Genomic DNA, 20,790 nt, shown 5'->3' on the forward strand with positions numbered 1-20,790 from the left:
AATAACATCAAATTGATCAGGAATACAGTGTAGACATTGTTAATGTTGTAAATGACTATTGTAGCTGGAAACAGCATATTTTTTATGGAATATCTACATAGGCATACAGAGGCCCATTATCAGCAACCATCATTCTTGTGTTCCAATAGTATGTTGCGTTAGCTAATCCAAGCTGATCATTTTAAAAGGCTAATTGATCATTAGAAAATCATTTTGCAATTATGTTAGCACAGCTGAAAACTGTGTGCTGATTAAAAAAGCAATACAACTGGCCTTCTTTAGACTAGTTGAGTATCTGGAGCATCAGCATTTGTGGGCTCGATTACAGGCTCAAAATGTCCAGAAACAAAGAATTTTCTTCTGAAATTCGTCAGTCTATTCTTGTTCTGAGAAATGAAGGCTATTTCATGCGAGAAATTGCAAAGAAACAGAAGATCTCGTACAACGCTGTGTACTACTCCCTTCACAGAACAGAGCAAACTGGCCCTAACCAGAATAGAAAGAGGAGTGGGAGGCCCCGGTGCACAACTGAGCAAGAGGACAAGTACATTAGAGAGTCTACTTTGAGAAATAGACACCTCACAAGTCCTCAATTGGCAGCTTCATTAAATAGTACACGCAAAACACCAGTCTCAACGTCAACAGTGAAGAGGCGATTCCAGGAAGCTGGCCTTCTAGGCAGAGTTGCAAAGAAAAAGCCATATCTCAGACTGGCCAATAAAAAGTAAAGATTAAGAGGGGCAAAAGAACACAGACACTGGACAGAGGAACTCTGCCTAGAAGGCCAGCATCCTGGAGTCACCTTTTCACTGTTGACGTTGAGACTGGTGTTTTGCGGGTACTATTTAATGAAGCTGCCAGTTGAGGACTTGTGAGGCATCTGTTTCTCAAACTAGACACTAATGTACTTGTCCTCTTGCTCAGTTGTGCACCGGGGCCTCCCACTCCTCTTTCTATTCTGGTTAGAGCCAGTTTGCGCTGTTCTGTGAAGGGAGTAGTACACAGTGTTGTACGAGTTCTTCAGTTTCTTGGCAATTTCTTGGCAATAGCCTTCATTTCTCAGAACAAGAATAAACTGACAAATTTCATAAGAAAGTTCTTTGTTTCTGGACATTTTAAGCCTGTAATCGAACCCACAAACGCTGATGCTTCAGATACTCAACTAGTTTAAAGAAGGCCAGTTTTGAGGCTTCTTAAATCAGCACAACAGTTTTCAGCTGGGCTAACATAATTACAAAAGGGTTTTCTAATGATCAATTAGCCTTTTAAAATGATGAACTTGGATTAGCTAACACAATGTGCCATTGGAACACAGGAGTGATGGTTGCTGATAACGAGCCTCTGTACGCCTATGTAGATATTCCATTATAAATCAGCCGTTTCCAGCTACAATAGTCATTTACAACATTAACAATGTCTACACTGTATTTCTGATCAATATGATGTCATTTTAAAATGGACCAAAAAAAGGTGCTTTTCTTTCAAAAACAAGGACATTTCTACACACACACACACACACACACACACGGAGCAGTCAGAACCCAGGGACAGTGAGGGGACTGAGAGGGGCATCCTACCCCCAAAATTTGTCACACTGGAACATAACAGACCATTCCAACATAAGGGACTCTTTTGTAACCCCCCCTCATCCATGCTCCACCCTCGTCTTCCCCTCTCCGGCATTCTACTACAGCTGTGCCACACCACAAAGAAGTGTGCATAAGTGACTCCTCCCTTCTCCTGCACCCCCCCCCAAAAAATAGAAGTAAGCTTTTTTTCTCTCATCTCTCCCCCCTCGTTGTAAAAATAAACACACATGCTTACTTTCTGGGGGCCCTCGAAGGTACTGACAGCAGAGGGCTTTATTTTTTATTAATGCATTTACATTACACTACCCCCATCTAAAAAAGTGTGTGTGCACGTGTGCGTGCGTGGTGGGGGATGCTGTGTGAGGAAGAGATAGGTGGGGGGGTGGGGGCGAGGACAGAGGAAGATTGAGCAGAAAAAAAATACAAAAACGCTCTCTTGACACGCTACCCTGTCATAATGCCAACCCTTAATTCCCCCCCATCCCCCCACCGACACACACCATTTTCTTTATGTGCACACAACTGCTGCCTGTCGATCAGATCAGAGCACACACACACAGCAAAATGTCCGCCTCTTTTTTTTGCACCCCAAAAATCCACCACCTCCAGACACCTTAACGTCAAAACATCCACACAATCAATCGTCCTATGCTGCTAGACATAACTGGTTTGGAGAGTTTACCAAACAGGCCACATTCCAGATGGTGGGTTACAACAGTAATAAGGCCATTTGCAACAATACGGTGGAATCCGCAGCGCATTTCACCATGATCTGCATCATGCCAATTTATTTGGCTGACGCAACTCCTGCACCCCACCTTCCCCAACCCAAAACGCTGGTGGCACTGCATCTTTCACCCAGGGCTAGAGAGAGGGAGAGAAAGAGCAGACAGAAATTCTTCACCCCTTTCTGACTCAACTTCACACAAGACTATGAGAGCATCCTCTTTTTCTAATACATATATATATATTTTGAACCGTTACGTTCGTCTGATGGTAGGGGTGCTTATCGCAGAGGCACGGGGGGGGGGTGTTCGCCATCACCACCCTGCCCCCTCATCTCCATCCTCTGATCCTGGCCAAACTCCCAAAAAAAATCTCTGGCTCTACCCATCCAGCTCGTCTGATCACCCACCAGCTCAATTGGCTCGATTAATCCTTTTCCTCTTCACCGCATCTGATGCCGAGCAGGCACACAAAATGGCCGCCATCATAACACAAGTGGACACTCACCCTTGTGAAATGCTCTGGGGCTGAATCCCTAATCGAGTCAACATATTTATCATTACAAATCATCTGTATCATCACAGTTATCACCATGGCCTTATAAGTCACTTATGTATGGTGTTCTAAGTAATGTATGCAATTTGTGGTATGGTATCACAAAGCTTCGGGCTGTGACCCAGTTAGGAGATATAAAAGCCCGGCCTTGTCACAGGGTCAGACAGGGTGAGCATTGCAAGTCTCTGGGGATGCGGTGTGGCTGCTGGGCACCTTTCTGGAAACGCACAATCCAGTCCTGCTATTCCCCTTGGCCTTGTATGTGGTTTGGAGGGATAGTGCCACGACTATGTACATATGCTGAAATTAAAAGGAGTCTAATTGATTAACTAGCTTGCATAATTCAAAGTTGTATTATAGTGTTTCATGGAAGTTCATGCGGATGAGGAATAGGCACCTATTTGTTTAAGATATGGTCGATGAAGTGAAAAGGTAAGTGTTGGCATGAGTCAGCTTCTCTAAGGCTATAGGGCAAACATCTTTCATTTGAGCTCAGCGCCCATGGCCATTGATGGCTGACTAATCTCCAGTTCCACATTCCCAGTTCCAAAGCAGGATAGAGTAACTATAGACATAGGTTGGTGTGCTTGTACCACAGATAAATATAAACCGTCTGAGGAATAACACGGAACATAGAAATACTGGCTTTCCATTGTGATTAATGGATTTCTGAGAGAAATCCTATGAACCTTTCACGAACTGGTGAACATTTGTTAACCAGTTGAACATGGCAATAATGCTATTGGAATAATGACATCATGTGGAGGTCATATCATTTGTCATATGATTTTGGTTGCTGAAAATAGCTTCCTACACGTGACTGGTGTTTAAATTGGCTGTAACCGGTGAGTATCCCTCACTCAGATTTTGAGTTCTTCTGAATTCCACAGGCCGTTTGCGACCCTAGTATCAACGGATCAGATAAGGCCCTATTTTCATTAGCGTAGCTGTATGCTCTGAACTCCTGAGGGATATTTATGATTAACATTCGGCGGCAGACCCACATTTCTGCACAATGGAGACAAAGTCCAGATTTAAGGCGGTTGAGCTGCCCTGCTCGGGGTTGAAGGTCGTCACGACAAACAGCCAATCCTTTGTGATTAGGAGAGCAGTCCGATGGGGCTCTGCACAGCAGGGCACAGACACTGAACTCGCTTACACAGGCGACAACGCACCAAGCGAGAGTGTGACATCCCCAAGGGCACATAAAGCAGAAATATTACTTCAGCAGCAGACACTGGTTTCATGATCTCACGCTGCAGCCATTCATGCGCCTCATAACGGCGCAGGAGACAAAACACCATATAGGTCAGAAACGCTGGGGTTGCAGAGGTCCTGTTTCCGCCTTTCCCTCCATTTCACTCAATAAGATCTCTTCGGTGTAATAGCATTTGCAGATGAGCCATCTTTTTTTATTTTATAGTGCTTAGAGTTAAGGAAGATGCATTATAGGGGAACTTGAGCTTACCAAATGGTGAGCAGCACCAAAATGCCAGAGATGCGGGTTCATTTGGGGCCAAAGCTTGGTTTCTACAGAGGTTTCCTACAAGAGCTCCATACCCATTCCTTAATAATTATCTAACCTTGTATTGGTTTCCAGGCTTAGTACCACAAAAATCAACGTTGATGAGTTCATAAAAATAAAAAACAGTAATCTAGTTGATAGAAATCAATACTTTGATTAGTATTGGTCTTACGATTGGAATAAATCTTGATTCAGGTTGGAAAACTACTTGGATTTGCAAATGTTGTAAGCAGAAAACAGTGGAAGCATACAGCGAGAACGTCTAAATCCCATCGTTCAAGAAAACGGAGGGGAGATGTAGACGAGCCCATTTTATTAGTCACCAAATCTGTTAAAACAGATTATTGACAAATTCACTGGCACACTAAGGCAGGGCAGAGAATTGGAACAATGAGCCAATTAGCTTTACGAGTTGCTGGGAGGTATACCGTTAGCTTGGCTTTTGCACTAAATGTTGTGCAACTACATAGAAAAACAAACTGGTGATGGTAAGTGGGTCAATTGATTGAGCTACAAGATAGAGAGAATAGTTCATACATTTTTTCAATGAAGCAACATTACATGGTATCAATAGCAGCTAATGCTGAATTATTTGATCTCATTTACAAATAAATATACAATCAATTCATCAACACAATAAAATCGAAAAATGTAAAATACTTATTTTCTGGAAAGACCATCAGTGCTGTGAGTTTGGTAGACACAGATCACAAATAAAGTTCACATTAGTCGGACAAAAGGTGGCAGTCCATAACTCACATATATTGTGCTCTTTTCGCACAAATGTAGATATATAATGTTACTATGGCCTAGGACTGATCAGTAACACATTTATGTTGTTAGAAAGGGAATTTGAGGTCAACCATATCACAATTGTTGTGCTGATAAAATTATGTCTGGGAATAGCAAAAAAACAAGGCACAGCAAAAAAAACTTTAAAGCCAATGGGAGGTCTGGGCAGGGGGCAGCAGCTAAGCTCATTGGTTAATGTACTAATTGGACCTACATCCTGATCAACCCACACACTGGCAGCCCTGACGAATATTACTCAGATGGGGGGGCTCTGCTGGGAATATGACCAGAATTTGCATACGGCTAGTTTCTGACACTAATGAGGCCAATTAGGCGGATTGCGCCCATGGCAACAGAGATGTAATTGGTTGGCTTGAACTGCTCAGGAGTTATGAATAAGAGGATGTGGGTTCAAAGTCAATAGTAAGCACTGCAACCGTGAGATGTTGACAGACTTACAACATCTCATTTCATATTGGTGGATTTTGTTTACCCTTAGGTTGAGTAAGCCTATCAAGGGTTAGACTGTGACAGAGAAAATCAGTCTCATCTCAGAAGCAACAACATTCACGTAAAATTGGCGTGGGGGGGGACGGACGGACTTCCAAATAAATACAGTTGAAGTCGGAAATTTACATAGACTTAGGTTGGGGTCAGTAAAACTCGTTTTTCAACCACTCCACAAATGTTTTGTTAACAAACTATAGTTTTGGAAAGTCGGTTAGGACATCTACTTTGTGCATGACAAGTCATTTTCCAAACAATTGTTTACAGACAGATTATTTCACTTATAATTCACTGTATCACAATTCCAGTGGGTCAGAAGTTTACATACACTAAGTTGACAATGCCTTTAAACAGCTTGGAAAATTCCAGAAAATTGTCATGGCTTTAGAAGCTTCTGATAGGCTAATTGACATAGTTTGAGTCAATTGGAGGTGTACCTGTGGATGTATTTCAAAGCCTACCTTCAAACTCAGTGCCTCTTTGCTTGACATCATGGGAAAATCAAAAGAAATCAGCCAAGACCTCAGAAAAAAAGTTGTAGACTTCCACAAGTCTGGTTCATCCTTGGGAGCAATTTCCAAACGTCTGAAGGTACCACATTCATCTGTACAAACAATAGTACGCAAGTATAAACACCATGGGACCATGCAGCCGTCATAACTCTCAGGGAGGAGATGCATTCTGTCTCCTAGAGATTAACATACTTTGGTGCGAAAAGTGCAAATCAATCCCAGAACAACAGCAAAGGACCTTGTGAAGATGCTGGAGGAAACAGGTACAAAAGTATCTATATCCACAGTAAAACGAGTTCTATATCGACATAACCTGAAAGGTCGGTCAGCAAGGAAGAAGCCACTGCTCCAAAACCGCCATAAAAAAGCCAGACTACGGTTTGCAACTGCACATGGGGACAAAGATTGTACTTTTTGGAGAAATGTACTCTGGTCAAATTGAAACAAAAATGGAACTGTTTGGCCATAATGACCATCGTTATGTTTGGAGGAAAAGGGGGAGGCTTGCAAGCCGAAGAACAACAGCCCAACTGTGAAATACGGGGGTGGCAGCATCATGTTGTGGGGGTGCTTTGCTGCAGGAGGGACTGGTGCATTTCATAAAATAGATGTTATCATGATGGAGGAAAATGATGTGGATATATTTGAAGCAACATCTCAAGACATCAGTCAGGAAGTTAAAGCTTGGTCGCAAATGGGTCTTCCAAATGGACAATGACCCCAAGCATACTTCCAAGGCTTAAGGACAACAAAGTCAAGGTATTGGAGTGGCCATCACAAAGCCCTGACCTCAATCCCATAGACAATTTGTGGTAACTGAAAATGTGTGTGCGAGCAAGGAGGCCTACAAACCTGACTCAGTTACACCAGCTCTGTCAGGAGGAATGGGCCAAAATTCACCCAACTTATTGTGGGAAGCTTGTGGAAGGCTACCCGAAACATTTGACCCAAGTTAAACAATTTAAAGGCAATGCTACCAAATACTAATTGAGTGTATGTAAACTTCTGACCCACTGGGAATGTGATAAAAGAAATTAAAGCTGAAATAAATCATTCTCTCTACTATTATTCTGACATTTCATATTCTTAAAATAAAGTGGTGATCCTAACTGACACTAAGACAGGCAATTTTTACTAGGATTAAATGTCAGGAATAGTGAAAAACTGAGTTTAAATATATTTGGCTAAGGAGTATGTAAACTTGCAACTTCAACTGTACAAACACATATGTGCACACCTGCACACTAACATAAAATACGAGCATGTCTCCCTCATCTACTGAACACCAAACGCACGTCTCTCCTCCAGGCAGCGAACACACTCGCATCGATACACACCTACGTCTCTCCTCCCGCTCGCACTACCCCTGCTCAGCCACAATACGTAAAACACACCCCTGGTCTTCATTAAACAAGACAACAGTTCATTGTGGTCATCGCCATGACAACCGACCCCCTTCTATTTTTAAGCCGTGCCACTAATCAATTCCTGTTCTGCTGTCGCCTGAGGGAGGGAGAGAGGGGCGGCTAGGAAGGAGGAGGAGGGTGGTGATGGTGAAGAGGGGTGGGTGGGTGGGCAGTGGCAGGGGGCAGAGTGGAGGAAGTGTGTGGGGGTGTGAAGTTTGGAGACAAAGAGTCGAGCGCACAAACGCGAGCCCCGAGGTAGCTGACATGGCGGAGCTCGACAGTGGCCTTGAGGGACCATCAGTGGTGAGCAGCAAGCAGTAGCAGCATTACCAAGAAAAGGAATGAATCTTCAACTAGGGCTGTGTTCTTCAGTTTTAAACTATTTAGGGAATATTTTTGCAATGTTGTCCCTCCCTCCAGTTCAGTCAGTTTTCTTCCAGTTGTTGCCAAATGAACACAACCCAGGATTTAATTCCAATAAGTCCCCGACAGACGGCAGGGCTGTCTCACAGTCTGGGTTTTTGGAGACTACCATACGGGCGGTAACGGACAAGAACCCAATGGGTCATCATGGTTACCAATCAGAGACCAAATTGGTCCAGGACCCAATAAGTTTAGGTTACATAGCTGAGAACAAATCTAGCTCATCTGAGGCCCTATGACAAAGGCTAGTTTCCCATGTTTCATTTGGGAAAGACATAAATGACATAACCCATGGTCACAAAGATCAGATGGGTTCTGAAGAATGCTCATTAACAAAATGTGTTGTCTCAAAGACCGGTGTGGGATATTCAGTGCTTGGGGTAGTACGAATGAGAAAAGAAAAAAAAGGAGAAAAAAACCAACAACAAAAGACTTATCCTAAACACCAATTTCCATAATACAACAAACAGATGGACACATACCTATACACTGGGATCGAAATGAAATTTGTTACAGTACCTCCAGTTCCAGTAACGTCTCTACATTGAATTTGAGTGTAAACTCATTTCATTAATTTAATTGAACCTGAATGGGAATTCATTCCATTCATTTCAATGGAACCCATCTTTTAATCAGCACTTCCTGGAAAACCATGATACGCTCATGTAACAGTGTAGGTTCCGTCCCTCTCTTCGCCTCAACCCGGGCTCGAACCAGGGACCCTTGCACACGTCAACAACTGACACCCACGAAGCATCGTTACCCATCGCGCCACAAAAGCCGCGGCCCTTGCAACGCAAGGGGAAACCCTACTTCAAGTCTCAGAGCGAGTGACGTCACTGATTGAAACGCTATTAGCGCGCACCACCGCTAACTAACTAGCCATTTCACATTGGTTACACTCACCCCCCCTTTTGACCTCCTCCTTTTCCGCAGCAACCAATGATCCGGGTCAACAGCATCAATGTAACAGTGTAGGTTCCGTCCCTCTCTTCGCCTCAACCCGGGCTCGAACCAGGGACCCTTGCACACATCAACAACTGACACCCACGAAGCATCGTTACCCATCGCGCCACAAAAGCCGCGGCCCTTGCAACGCAAGGGGAAACCCTACTTCAAGTCTCAGAGCGAGTGACGTCACTGATTGAAACGCTATTAGCGCGCACCACCGTTAACTAACTAGCCATTTCACATCGGTTACACTCAAATGAGAAAATGATTGGCTACTGAGGTGTGAATATTTAGCTGATAATGTTTTATAATTTATCTAACATAAAATTAGTTTTTTTTGAACAACATTGATACTCCAGCTATGTTTCTACTGAAATATCATGCTGTTTTCTGGTCTATTCAGACCAATGAGTTTCATTTTTGAGTGTTGGTCATATGGTCATGACGTTGTGCTTTTATAGATTATGATTTTGTGTGCATATCAAGCATGGAAACCTTTCATTTTAAGTGGGCATGCTGACATACAGCACTGTGGGGTATACAGTAGGTTAGCATACAGATGAACTAATTACGATTTTCACTGAGACTGGATTTTCCCTGACCTACCTTACCGTAATGTAACTACATAACAATGACTGGTGACACTGTTTTTGGAGGTACTCTGCCTCCTTAAGGAGGAATTGGAGAGGCAAGGGTAGAACAAAAGATAAGTGCAATTTAAGAGGGCACCAGAAACCACCCCAAGTCATTGGTTCACCATGAAAACAAGTCTACTGTAATGAATTGAGTTTCGTTCATTGAGAATGTGTGGTTATCCCCACATTTTGCGATGAGAATCTGTAGTCTACTCCATCCACCACTTGTATTTGTGGATGTGCCTGTGTTTCTCAGACACAGTACCCTAACTTAATGTCACTCTTGGCATAAATGTCTCCTGTTCCTTTAAAAAACAGTCACAATTCTGTTCACTTTTCTTTTTTTTTATTACCCAGAGTACCCAGCACAGTCAAAACGTGAGAGAGCCAGTCTAAGCCGGTTTGTAACCTCAGGGTATGGAATTATCTCTTAATATGTAGCCGTTAGTGGTCAGGACGTCACACGAAGACAGGGAGAGAGAAAAAGTCAGAGGGAGGGAGGGAGAGAGGGGGTGGGGGAGGGGCAATGAAGCCCCTGTGCTTTCAGGGCAGAAAGAGGAAAATCTACTTCTTGCGAGACGTTGATTCTAAAACCTGGCACCTTGACAAAATGGGATCATTGCGGAACTTCAGACCACAGGGTGGGGCATTCGTTGTTTAAACAAAAAAAAAGAAAAAGGGGGAAAAAAATGCTGGAATTTAGGCCATCTGGAGAGACTGAGGTAGCTGAGAGATTTGTAAAATGGGGTTGAATGGGGCAGTGAGGGTATCGATGTCTTCCACGAAATGAGAGGAGAGCAGAGAATAATAGGTACAGTGAAGACATCAACACAGACGCACACAGACTGATTTTCTACATTAAACCCTGTGAGCACTAACCCCTTGAATCACACAACTGATACTCTTACGGGAGGGATGCTTCATCAAGTGGAGATAGCGTCAGCGGAGTCACTTGTCTCAACCTAAGAGTAATGGGCACGTATACACTCACACACATACACAAAAGGACAACACAAGATCCCACTATACAGGGCCAGGTGAAAATAGGTTACAGGAAGGAAGAGCGAGAGAAGGAAGGAAGCTACAAAGACGGAGCATATGAAAACATCTTGCTCGTTTCCGATGCCTTCTGTGGGCTGACGCCACTAACTGTACGAACGAAATACATTTGAGGTCTGGCCACAGCCACACAAAGGTGCCCTATTGCAGAAGGTAAACCGTAGTTTTGTAATCATGGTGGGCTGACGCTGCCATAAAGGACACGGATGAGGAAATATCTCAAGGGGTAGAATAGCAATCTGTTCCAGTGCATAAACATGCTCATATGAGAGAGGGAGGGAGAGGGCTGTGGGTGAAGATGACTAGGACATAGCCCTCGGGGACCCCCAACCATTGCAGCTATTTGTTCCATTTCATCACACCGGATTCAACAAATCAAAGGCTGGATTGATTAGTTGAATCAGGTGGTGCTGGAATCAAACACATACGTTGAGGAACGCTGTCCTGAAGGAGAGTCCAAGATGGACGCCATTGATAACAGCACAGTTATTGACAGAAAAATGGAGTGCAAGATTCTCCTTCACCTACTGACAGTGTAGAGAACGAAGACAGCGAGAGCAAAGAAATTCAATTATAACTAGACTGGACTTGCGTTCAGTGTTTACCAACCAGTTCTGTTAACACTACTTTACATCTCCGGCTGAATCGTAACAGCATAGACATCACTACAGATACAGTAAATGAAGGGGACAGTGTTTGGATGACGATAAGGGATACACATGACAGCCAGGACACGTCCCCCTGGGAACATGGGACACAGAGTTCAACACAGGGGAAAAAAGGTCAAAAGAGCAAAGCCCTGACAGGATACATGTTCTACAAAAGGTCACAAGGTCAAAGTGGTGTGATGTGTGAATGGCATATTTTGGTGGACACAAAAAACTAAAAAATACATTGTGGAAGGTGACAATTAAATTCACTTCATTTAACAAGACGTGGCACAACATAAAACTGAAATAATATTGTTTTTGTAGGGCGCAACAGTGATTTCTTGTCTAAGCAATTTTCAAAAGGACTTTTTTCAGATTTGAAATGTACACAGTGCAACAAAAGGAGAGCTACAGTAGTGTAGCACTGCAGCTGCACAATCAACCTTGAGAAAATCTGAGAAGTTACTGCCTGGTGGATCTGGGAAGTGCTATAAGAAGGGAACCATCTTTGCATTGACAGGTGGGAAGTGAGGTACTAATGTCAATCTATAGTGTCACTTCAGTCTGTGTGTCCAAGACAGCAGTTCCTGCATACAAAACCTGCATACATATCACCACCTCTCTTCATCAAACCAAGTCTGAGGGGGTATTGGTACATAATGGTCTTCTCACCTAAATGGAGATGTTACAAGTCTATTAAGCAGTACTTTATACATGCCAATGTAAAAGTTGAATTTTCTTGTAACCTTGTTATCCCTACATCTTCTTCCCCCTGTCAACTCATCTTCACTCGAGTGTCATGCAAATGATCAACGGACCAAGCATAGACACCACTTCTCTCTCAGTCCATCAGCCTTTCATTATCGTTCCTTTTACCAATTCATCCCAACCTCCCAGCCTACCTTTGCAGTCCATTCATTTGCATTTTAAGCTCATCTTAACAAAAAAACAGAATTAACCCAACAAGGAACACCCAGAAATGGGGATGTTGTGAAAGCCAACAGAGGCAAACTACTCATCCAGAACAAGGGTGCCAATTAGCCATCATGGTGTCCTACGTGTTTTAACCTTTTGGTCACTGACACAGAGGTCCAACACAACAGAACACGGTGGCATTAGGACCCCTGTGGACCTAAAATGTTCTTATGAAAGGAGTTATTCAAAAGGTCTCAGTTTGTCTGATCGAACCAATTAAAGGCTATCCTGTTCACACTACTCATCTGAGCCATGTCATACTGGGCTGGCTTGGTTACGCATCCACCATCTTTGCTGGAACTATACTGGAAAACAAAATATATATTCCAGCACAGCAAGGTTCGTGTTGGCATGGTAGTGAGAAAGGGTATGTGTCACCCGGGACCTGGTGATTCTTGGTGACCACGTGTTCCACAACTGCGTTTTCCGCTGTAGCTTATCGAGTCGAAACGTTGGGAAGGCCCGCTAATTAAGAGTTGCAGGGAGCCATTCATCTGGGCTGTTTGTTTCTGCGTAGGGTTTAATAAGCCTTGCGTGAAGCCCACTGAACACAGCCACCCCGATTCAGGTGTTAACAAGGATGCGATGCCAAACACACACACACTTAACACGCAAAACCAAGCATTCTTGAGACCCATTCACAAACCAATTACATCCCATGCTGCTAATTAATTAAATTGATACTCTTCTCAGTTTGCTGGTTAAAGTTGCTTTGCCCATTGAAAGAAGGGGCATTCCAAGGTGAGTGGTAAAAGGTAATTTGTTCTATGATTGACAATAGGCCAATGTAATTTATTTTTAAATGTAAAAATGCTATATTTATTTAACCTTTAACAAGGGAAGTCAGCTAAGAACAAATTCTTATTTACAGTGACGGCCTACCGGGGAACAGTAGGTTAACGATCTTGTTCAGAGGCAGAACGACAGATTTTTACCTTGTCAGCTCGGGGATTCGATCCAGCAACCTTTCGGTTACTGGCCCAACGCTGTAACCACTAGGCTACCTGCCATCCCAAATACCGGTGTAATATCTGTGGGAAAGTCTAGCCAATTACCTTCCCCTCTCACCTCCGGATTCAAAATGACAGATTTTGGTAAACCAATGGATATGTGTAAGCATGAGAGCCTGCAGCTGCTGGAGATTTCATTTAGTCTACCCATTTTTGATTCAGGACTTTCACTGAACAGAACCCACATTACAAGCAAGGATATCCCCCAATGCATGCCTCAACACTCCTCTTTGGGAATGCCTTGGCTCTCACTAAATTTGAAGGCTTACTCATTGGCTTGGACCGGGACTGCTTTTAAATTACAATTATTTCAAGGAACAGCACAGGTTAAATAGGTTAAAACATAACACAAACTATACATGTAATTAACGGGACATCATTAGCTGGGCTGACCTTTCATGACCCGTAGAAAGGGAGAAAATGGCTAAAAACAACACTGCATTACAGTGATCTTCTCAATTCCTAAATTTTCCGTACAAGCTGCAATGTGCACAATCGCAATGTGAATCAACTGCGATATTGTTTGCAAAACATTATTCCTGGGCATCTCAGAAACAAATTAGAAGCCTGTGAGGACATTTTTTCACACTCCCGTGTTACACACGTTGCTATGCAAGATAAATCCCTTGTTTATAGTTACACTTTACATGCATTCATTACCATCACACATATCAATTAGCGCCACGTGCCAGCTACCGACAAGGCTTCTCCCCCTCAAAGGAGTTTCACTTGGGCGGATTCTTAAATAAACTAAATTTTCCTGATTAAGAGCTAATTATACAGATTTCTCTCCCCTCGAACAGAGAGCGTTTATCTCTTAATTTCAAATAAGTATGGACCACTAAATGAGCATAGATTTTAATGGGGTGCTAAGGATCCCTCTTCCCATGACTGAAAACACAAGGAAGGAATCGTTGGACACAGCAGCTTTCAGAAGTTACCACAGGCTGTGTTGGGTATGACAATCCTTTTGCACTGCAAATATTTTTGAGCTCAAAAACATAGGCCTACTTTTGAATGCTGGACAATAACATAGCAACATAGTGTTACCAAAGCTGACTGACTCAACTGCAAATTTGACCTCCTTTAAGTAAAACATTAAAGGCTACAGTCTTAAAATGTACCCTACCCCCTCATAATCAGCTCTGATAAAAACTTAAGTGGGAAAGCTGCCGGATCATAGCTTCTCCAGACCAATAAGTCGTACACTCATGATATTTTTCAGAGAGCTTTCCTGTACACTCTGTCATAGGAAAGTCTGAGGTAATGGTGTTGTCATGACTCTGTTTTTGTACAGAACCAACAGGGAATGTGAACAGCTGGTGTCAAGGCACACATGCTTTATCTGTGAGAGAGAGAGCATCAGTCCCCTGCCCAACCCAGGGCCATTGAGTCAATCTGGACATGCCAACTCAGTGGTAGGGTCATCACACACACACAGGTCTCTTGAAACACAAACACGGAGTGTCTGAATCAATGGGTGAGTGCAATCAACACCGTATTTTTTCCCCACACCATGAGAGACAAATCCCCTCCCTCTGAAGGTCATGAGATCAATATTAGGATATTCAACATTGAAGCTTCTCCAACACAACATGATCCTTTCATCAGAGGTCGTTGTAACTGCATCCTAAGCACATCAGTGGAGGGCACCTGGTTTATTGTTTTCCAACCACAGGTGCACTGGTCGTTTATTTAGAGGCTGTCACTTTGTTGTGTCTGGGACAAAGGGGGCGTTTAAAAGGGCAGCCAGTCCGTTTTCAAACCTTTTTTCCTTTTGACCAAGGTCAACAACCCTGAAGCACGGCCTACATTAAGTGCTTTTGTGATCTTTCCCTCCAAAAAATGATAAAGGGCCAACATAAAACTGCCCAGTTTGTCCGATATAGGCCTAAAATTTCATTTATAAGCAATGTTATTTGGAAGAGATTTGTTCCCAGGAGAGGAAGCGGTTGCTTATCCTTAAAATTAGAATGATGCAGAACCTGATAGTTTCAGGAGGATGATAAAAATTCAATCGGCAAGTTCTACTGAGCCAAGGGACTGGCTGTAGCCATTATCTGTGATCGATCTGAAATATTGCGTTGATGATACACATCTACAGAAACCGACCAGTGGAACATTTATCAAGGCAATAGCGGGACCTTTCTTTGTGGAACTGAATCTGTATCAATAGGAACTTGTCAGGGTTGAATCTTGGCACAATGTCGCATCAGAAATGCAGGAGGACGAGTAACAGAGGCCTCATGGGCTTTGCTTCACCAGGCAGTCAGTAGCGATAAGGCACCATGGAAATTAAAGTGTGCACACTGTGTGAAATCCCTTCACGGGCAGCGCCAGTGTACTGGAGCACATCAATTGTGTTAAAGAACCGCAAAGAAATCAAATAAATAAATAACATTGTATGTCACATACTACCTAAACTGGGTAAAACCTCCTTGATGATGAACTATTGATGCTCTATATCAGGAACAGAATTCAAGAATATGCTGCAGCCACCCCAAAAGGACATTTGTAATGGATTCCTCTTCTACCCCATGTAGTTGAGCGTGATCAGGGCCACAGGTCTCGCCATACACATATGGGAAGGAGCATATGGATGGTAGAGTGATACACATTAGAGGACATGGCCATGGATGGTCCATCATTGACAAAGCAGTGCCGTAACCATTCATTCATAATGCTAAACAGTGTTCAACACCAGGGAGTCCCATTCACAGACTGCAGACTTTCATTCATACAGAGAGAGAGAGAGCGAGAGAGAGGTAGGTAGGTAGACAGAGAGAGAGAAAGAAAGCTGAGCACTAGATTTTCCAGGGCTCAGAAAGTACTGTACTTTTGGATTACTTGGTAGAATATAGTGTCTGGTGGAAAAGCACAGGTTGAAATACTTATCAAAGAGTATTGTAGGCCTATAAAGACAGGGAACATTAAATAAGCAAAAACACAATATTCAGACAACAAGACCCATGATGAAGGATCCGTGTTTAGACGTGTTTATCCTTAATTCCTGCATATCTTGGATTGGTATAGATACAGTAGGTTATGCATGTCTTATTTCCATATATGATCTGAAAGAAAAATACTTCCTCTTGGCTTCAGAGTTTTAACTCCAAAAGGAACTTGTTCATTGCGCCCAAGTACCCCTGCGTCATTCTGAAGTTGAGATCCCAAAATAGAACAGATATAGGCATAGCCGCGGGAAGTAGTTTGGGGGTGGTGCAATTTTTTTTTTTGCCCACGCTGAAGATGTCTATATCAGTCTGCTAACACAGGACTAGTAAAGGCCCAGTGCACTACTTTTGTGATTTTTTTAAAACTAAATGTATTTCAGTATTTACCAGCATTTGTAACTTGAGTCTTATAATTATCTGCACAAATCAGTTAATCTGATAATACTTGTGGAATATAAAAATACTTGCTTGATATACATGTTTTCCAGTTTCTTTAAATACTTCGCAAATGCAACTTATTTCTATGTGAAAACTGAAATGGTCTATTAATTCCTTTACCATTTTAGCAGACACTCTTATCCAGAGCAACTTACACTAGTGAGTGCACACATTTTCGTACTGGTCCCCTGTGAGAATCGAACCCACAACCCTAGCATTGCAAGTGCCATGCTACCAACTGAGCCACATCATCACATCTCATTACAAACCACTTGATGTCTCAATTACTATATTGTGCATTGTTTTTCTTTATGGTGATGGAAAGTCTACAAGTACAAACCTAGATGACTAGCCTATTTACAATACAGTAATGTACATTAAGTGGTTTGTAAGGATGGTAAATTAATACTGCACAAAATGTGGTTGTTTCCCATATTATTTGATCAAGAAAAAGATTTAATTTGATGTGGTTGTTTTGTGTCTTTGCCCATAACGTTGCACCTTTTGATGTAAATGTTTGAGGACAGAGTTTGTTTGTTCTGGATCCCATTATAATGACAATCACAGAGAAAGGGACAGGGCAACCACTCTTACAATTACAACTACTGAATCCTGCAAGATACTGTTCTTAATTATACAACTACCTTTTTTTGCCAAAGCAGAGAGAAAATGTTTACCCTGTGCTGGAGATGCTTCAAACGTGTATAATATATATAATGTAAAAGGCCCAGTGAACTATTTTTGTGAAAAATCTGTTATTTTCATGATTATTTTGTATTATTAATTAAAAAAAAATTATATTCTGATTATTTAGGGGGGTGCTTAGCACCCCTAATTCCTGTGGCTATGGATATAGGCTTTATTTGGAACTTTTAAGAATGGTCTCTCCTGTGTTCCAACTCGTCTTCATCAATTCAGCTGAAACTTTTCCTTACATTGTTCTGTAAACTGCAGGCTATAATCAGGCCTACATAGACACTGAGCTCCCGTTGTCAGATTAAATCGTAGAAAGTAATTCAACGAGGGAAGGGTAGAAGAATTTAAATTGAATTCAATCCAAGTCTTTTGGCAATCCCATCGATAGGCTACTAAATATGTTAAAACTACTCTCAGTGGGAACCAAAGTATATATATTCCAACAGATGCCTGGCAAGAGAGTCTACACACGGACTCCCCAAAATGTTGCCAAAGCCGCATAAGGATCAGACAGTTAGGCTTGGCCCAGTTGAGTAGCCTCGGCTCTACCCAGTCTGCCTATCTAAATAAATTAGTCGCTGTCTCACTATTGACTTGTCTGCCGCACCGAGAATAATAGCCGGCCCATATTAGTTATTGATCTGCATTTCTTTCCTAAAGTCATCTAGACATCTACTGCTGCTAATCAGTGGTTGCCCCTTGGTTACAATCAATGCATGCATTCGCGTTAGAATTACATTTCAAGTCTTACGACATGTCATGCGTCAGGCAGCCATTTGAGTGCATATGGAACAAGTTAAGAACGTCCTCACTTACGTATATGGCTGATAGATTTTCGGATTTAAAAAAAATAATTGTACAGCCTCAGCTACAGTGTACCGTAGCCTCATCCACACAGCTCTGTGAAGCTACCACTTTAGTCTTGTGTCTACAACTACCAACCATTACATTGGTCCTACACACGGATATGCTTCATACATGGTGTTTTAAAGCTAAATATTTGTGTATATTTAGAGGATTTCACCGTGTGCACATGCTTTGCTTGTGTAGCCAGCCGGGCACACGCAGGGCTTTCTCCGCCAATCTGAGTTAACCCCCAGAGACGCGAAATTAAACAATGAAACGGATTTGTTGCCATTGCACGAATCTTTAATATTTCTCTAAACTTTTGTTTCTTTCACATGAGTTCTTTATGACAAAGCGCGACATGTATCCAAAAATGCCTATCAAATTATCCCAGACCTTGATTAGTCACTTTGAACCGCTGGTTGTTGGTCGCTTGCATCAATATATGAACCATGTTATTGTATTGTCTGTCTTTGCAGCACTTCCCCCCCCCCCAAATCACCCCCCATAACCTTGGATGCGATTATTACTACCCAATGAGAGTTTACTCCATCCGAAAGAATCCAAATACTGCCGCCGCAATTTCAAAAATTATATTCCATCTCAGCTAGGCCTTATCCATATCCTCGGACTCACCTGACTCGACTTGCCCCTCAGGTTCCACAAGCTCGGGGTTCTCTTTCAGATCCTGAAGCGCTGCAGTAGCTCCTCGCGACCAGTCCCCGGCACCGGCAGGCAACACAAAAGCGCTGATTGGGCCTCGGCTAGCGCTCATCCCCTTGGTCTCAGCCCAGACAGACGGGTTATTGGTCGCCGGCTATGTCGAAGGCGCGCCCCTATTATTAAGGTGTGTGTTGTTGTCTATGTCTGGAGGGGAGGGGACAAGAAGCAGTGAAATGATGGTAACTAAATGGGTTGTTATGCGCGCCGTGTCGGCAGCACAAGGCAAGCTTACTACATTGACAGATAGTGGACAGCCATATGAACTCCCTCTTCATTCGGCGATGGTCATCGACTGAATCTCCGAGGAACAATGCCGTTTCTATGACTCATCTTGAACCTAGTATTTTTTCAACACATTTTATTTCAATTAACTTGTTGTGTCGCCTTTCTACCAACACTAGATCAACCGCTTAATACGGCAGTAAATCATATGCGCAAAAGCGTAAGATAACTCAATTTGGTGTTATATAATTGATCTATTTTCAAATTATATATTTTTTACACAATTTAGGATTTGTATAAAAAATACATAGGCTATATAGCCTATATACATATTCTACATATAGGGCTTGCATATACATATACATATTCATACACGACCATGTAACATCAGTAGCCTATCATTTAGGCTACAATAGAAATACACTCAAAATAATCGATAATGAACAATAAGATTCCTTCCTCTTGCTGACCTATTTAACAAACTATAACCCAATCGAATGTAAATGGTTTCAATATGCATATTTGGAACTAAAATAGGATTGTTAAAGCAGGGATTTGGCTCAGAAGTATTGTTGAACTCCACTTTAGGTCGTCCATACAAGGCAAGCAATATTGTTCTTCATTTAAATAATGGTTGCATTGGTTATGCATAGGCTATGTCAGCATTGTATAGCCTTAGCCTGTAATAACCTAAATTCTAGGACTTCGGTCATAGTTTATTGATGGCCGACATGGCTGTGATAATAACCATTACCTATACAGTAGGCTATAGCCATATTGCAGGGGAAAACGTGGAAAAACGTCATTGTGCATGAGCAAGTTTTACTTAAAGCTTAGCCTACTGTATGTATGTATGGACAGCTCCATATGAACTCAGTGACCGAGTTCAGATTCCCCTTCATTGCACATACAGTTGAAGTCGGAAGTTTACATACACCTTAGCCAAATACATTTAAACTCAGTTTTTCACAATTCCTGACATTTAATCCTAGTAAAAATTGCCTGTCTTAGGTCAGTTAGGATCACCACTTGATTTTAAGAATGTGAAATGTCAGAATTATAGTAGAGAGAATGATTTATTTCCGCTTTTATTTCTTTCATCACATTCCCAGTGGGTCAGAAGTTTACATACACTCAATTAGTATTTGGTAGCATTGCCTTTAAATTGTTTAATCTTACATCTAGACGTTCCGCTAGCGGAACACCTGCTCCATTATCCAATGATGGGCGTGGCGCGAAATACAAACTCCTCTAAAATACAAAAACTTCCATTTTTCAAACATATGACTATTTCACAGCATTTTAAAGATAAGACTCTCCTTTATCTAACCACACTGTCCGATTTCAAAAAGGCTTTACAACGAAAGCAAAACAATAGATTATGTCAGCAGAGTACCAAGCCAGAAATAATCAGACACCCATTTTTCAAGCCAGCATATAATGTCACCAAAACCCAGAAGACAGCTAAATGCAACACTAACCTTTGATGATCTTCATCAGATGACAACCCTAGGACATTATGTTATACAATACATGCATGTTTTGTTCAATCAAGTTCATATTTATATCAAAAACCAGCTTTTTACATTAGCATGT

The 20,790-nt window shown here is 42.2% G+C and overlaps 1 protein-coding gene across 2 annotated transcripts in view; it reads right to left on the reverse strand.

The window, feature by feature from the left end:
- The window catches only part of LOC106588560 (transcriptional repressor p66-beta), a 49,994-nt gene extending 30,790 nt beyond the window's left edge, over positions 1-19,204 (reverse strand). The window contains exon 1 of one of the 2 annotated variants that reach the window (XM_014177692.2): positions 18,886-19,204. The gene's annotated coding sequence lies outside the window, so the exon portion shown is untranslated. The remainder of the gene's footprint in view (positions 1-18,885) is intronic. The other variant, XM_014177693.2, reaches the window with a different exon arrangement.
- Positions 19,205-20,790: the final 1,586 nt, after the last annotated feature.

The sequence above is a fragment of the Salmo salar genome, chromosome ssa27 (genome assembly GCF_905237065.1).
Source record: "Salmo salar chromosome ssa27, Ssal_v3.1, whole genome shotgun sequence".
Classification (NCBI taxonomy): domain Eukaryota; kingdom Metazoa; phylum Chordata; class Actinopteri; order Salmoniformes; family Salmonidae; genus Salmo; species Salmo salar.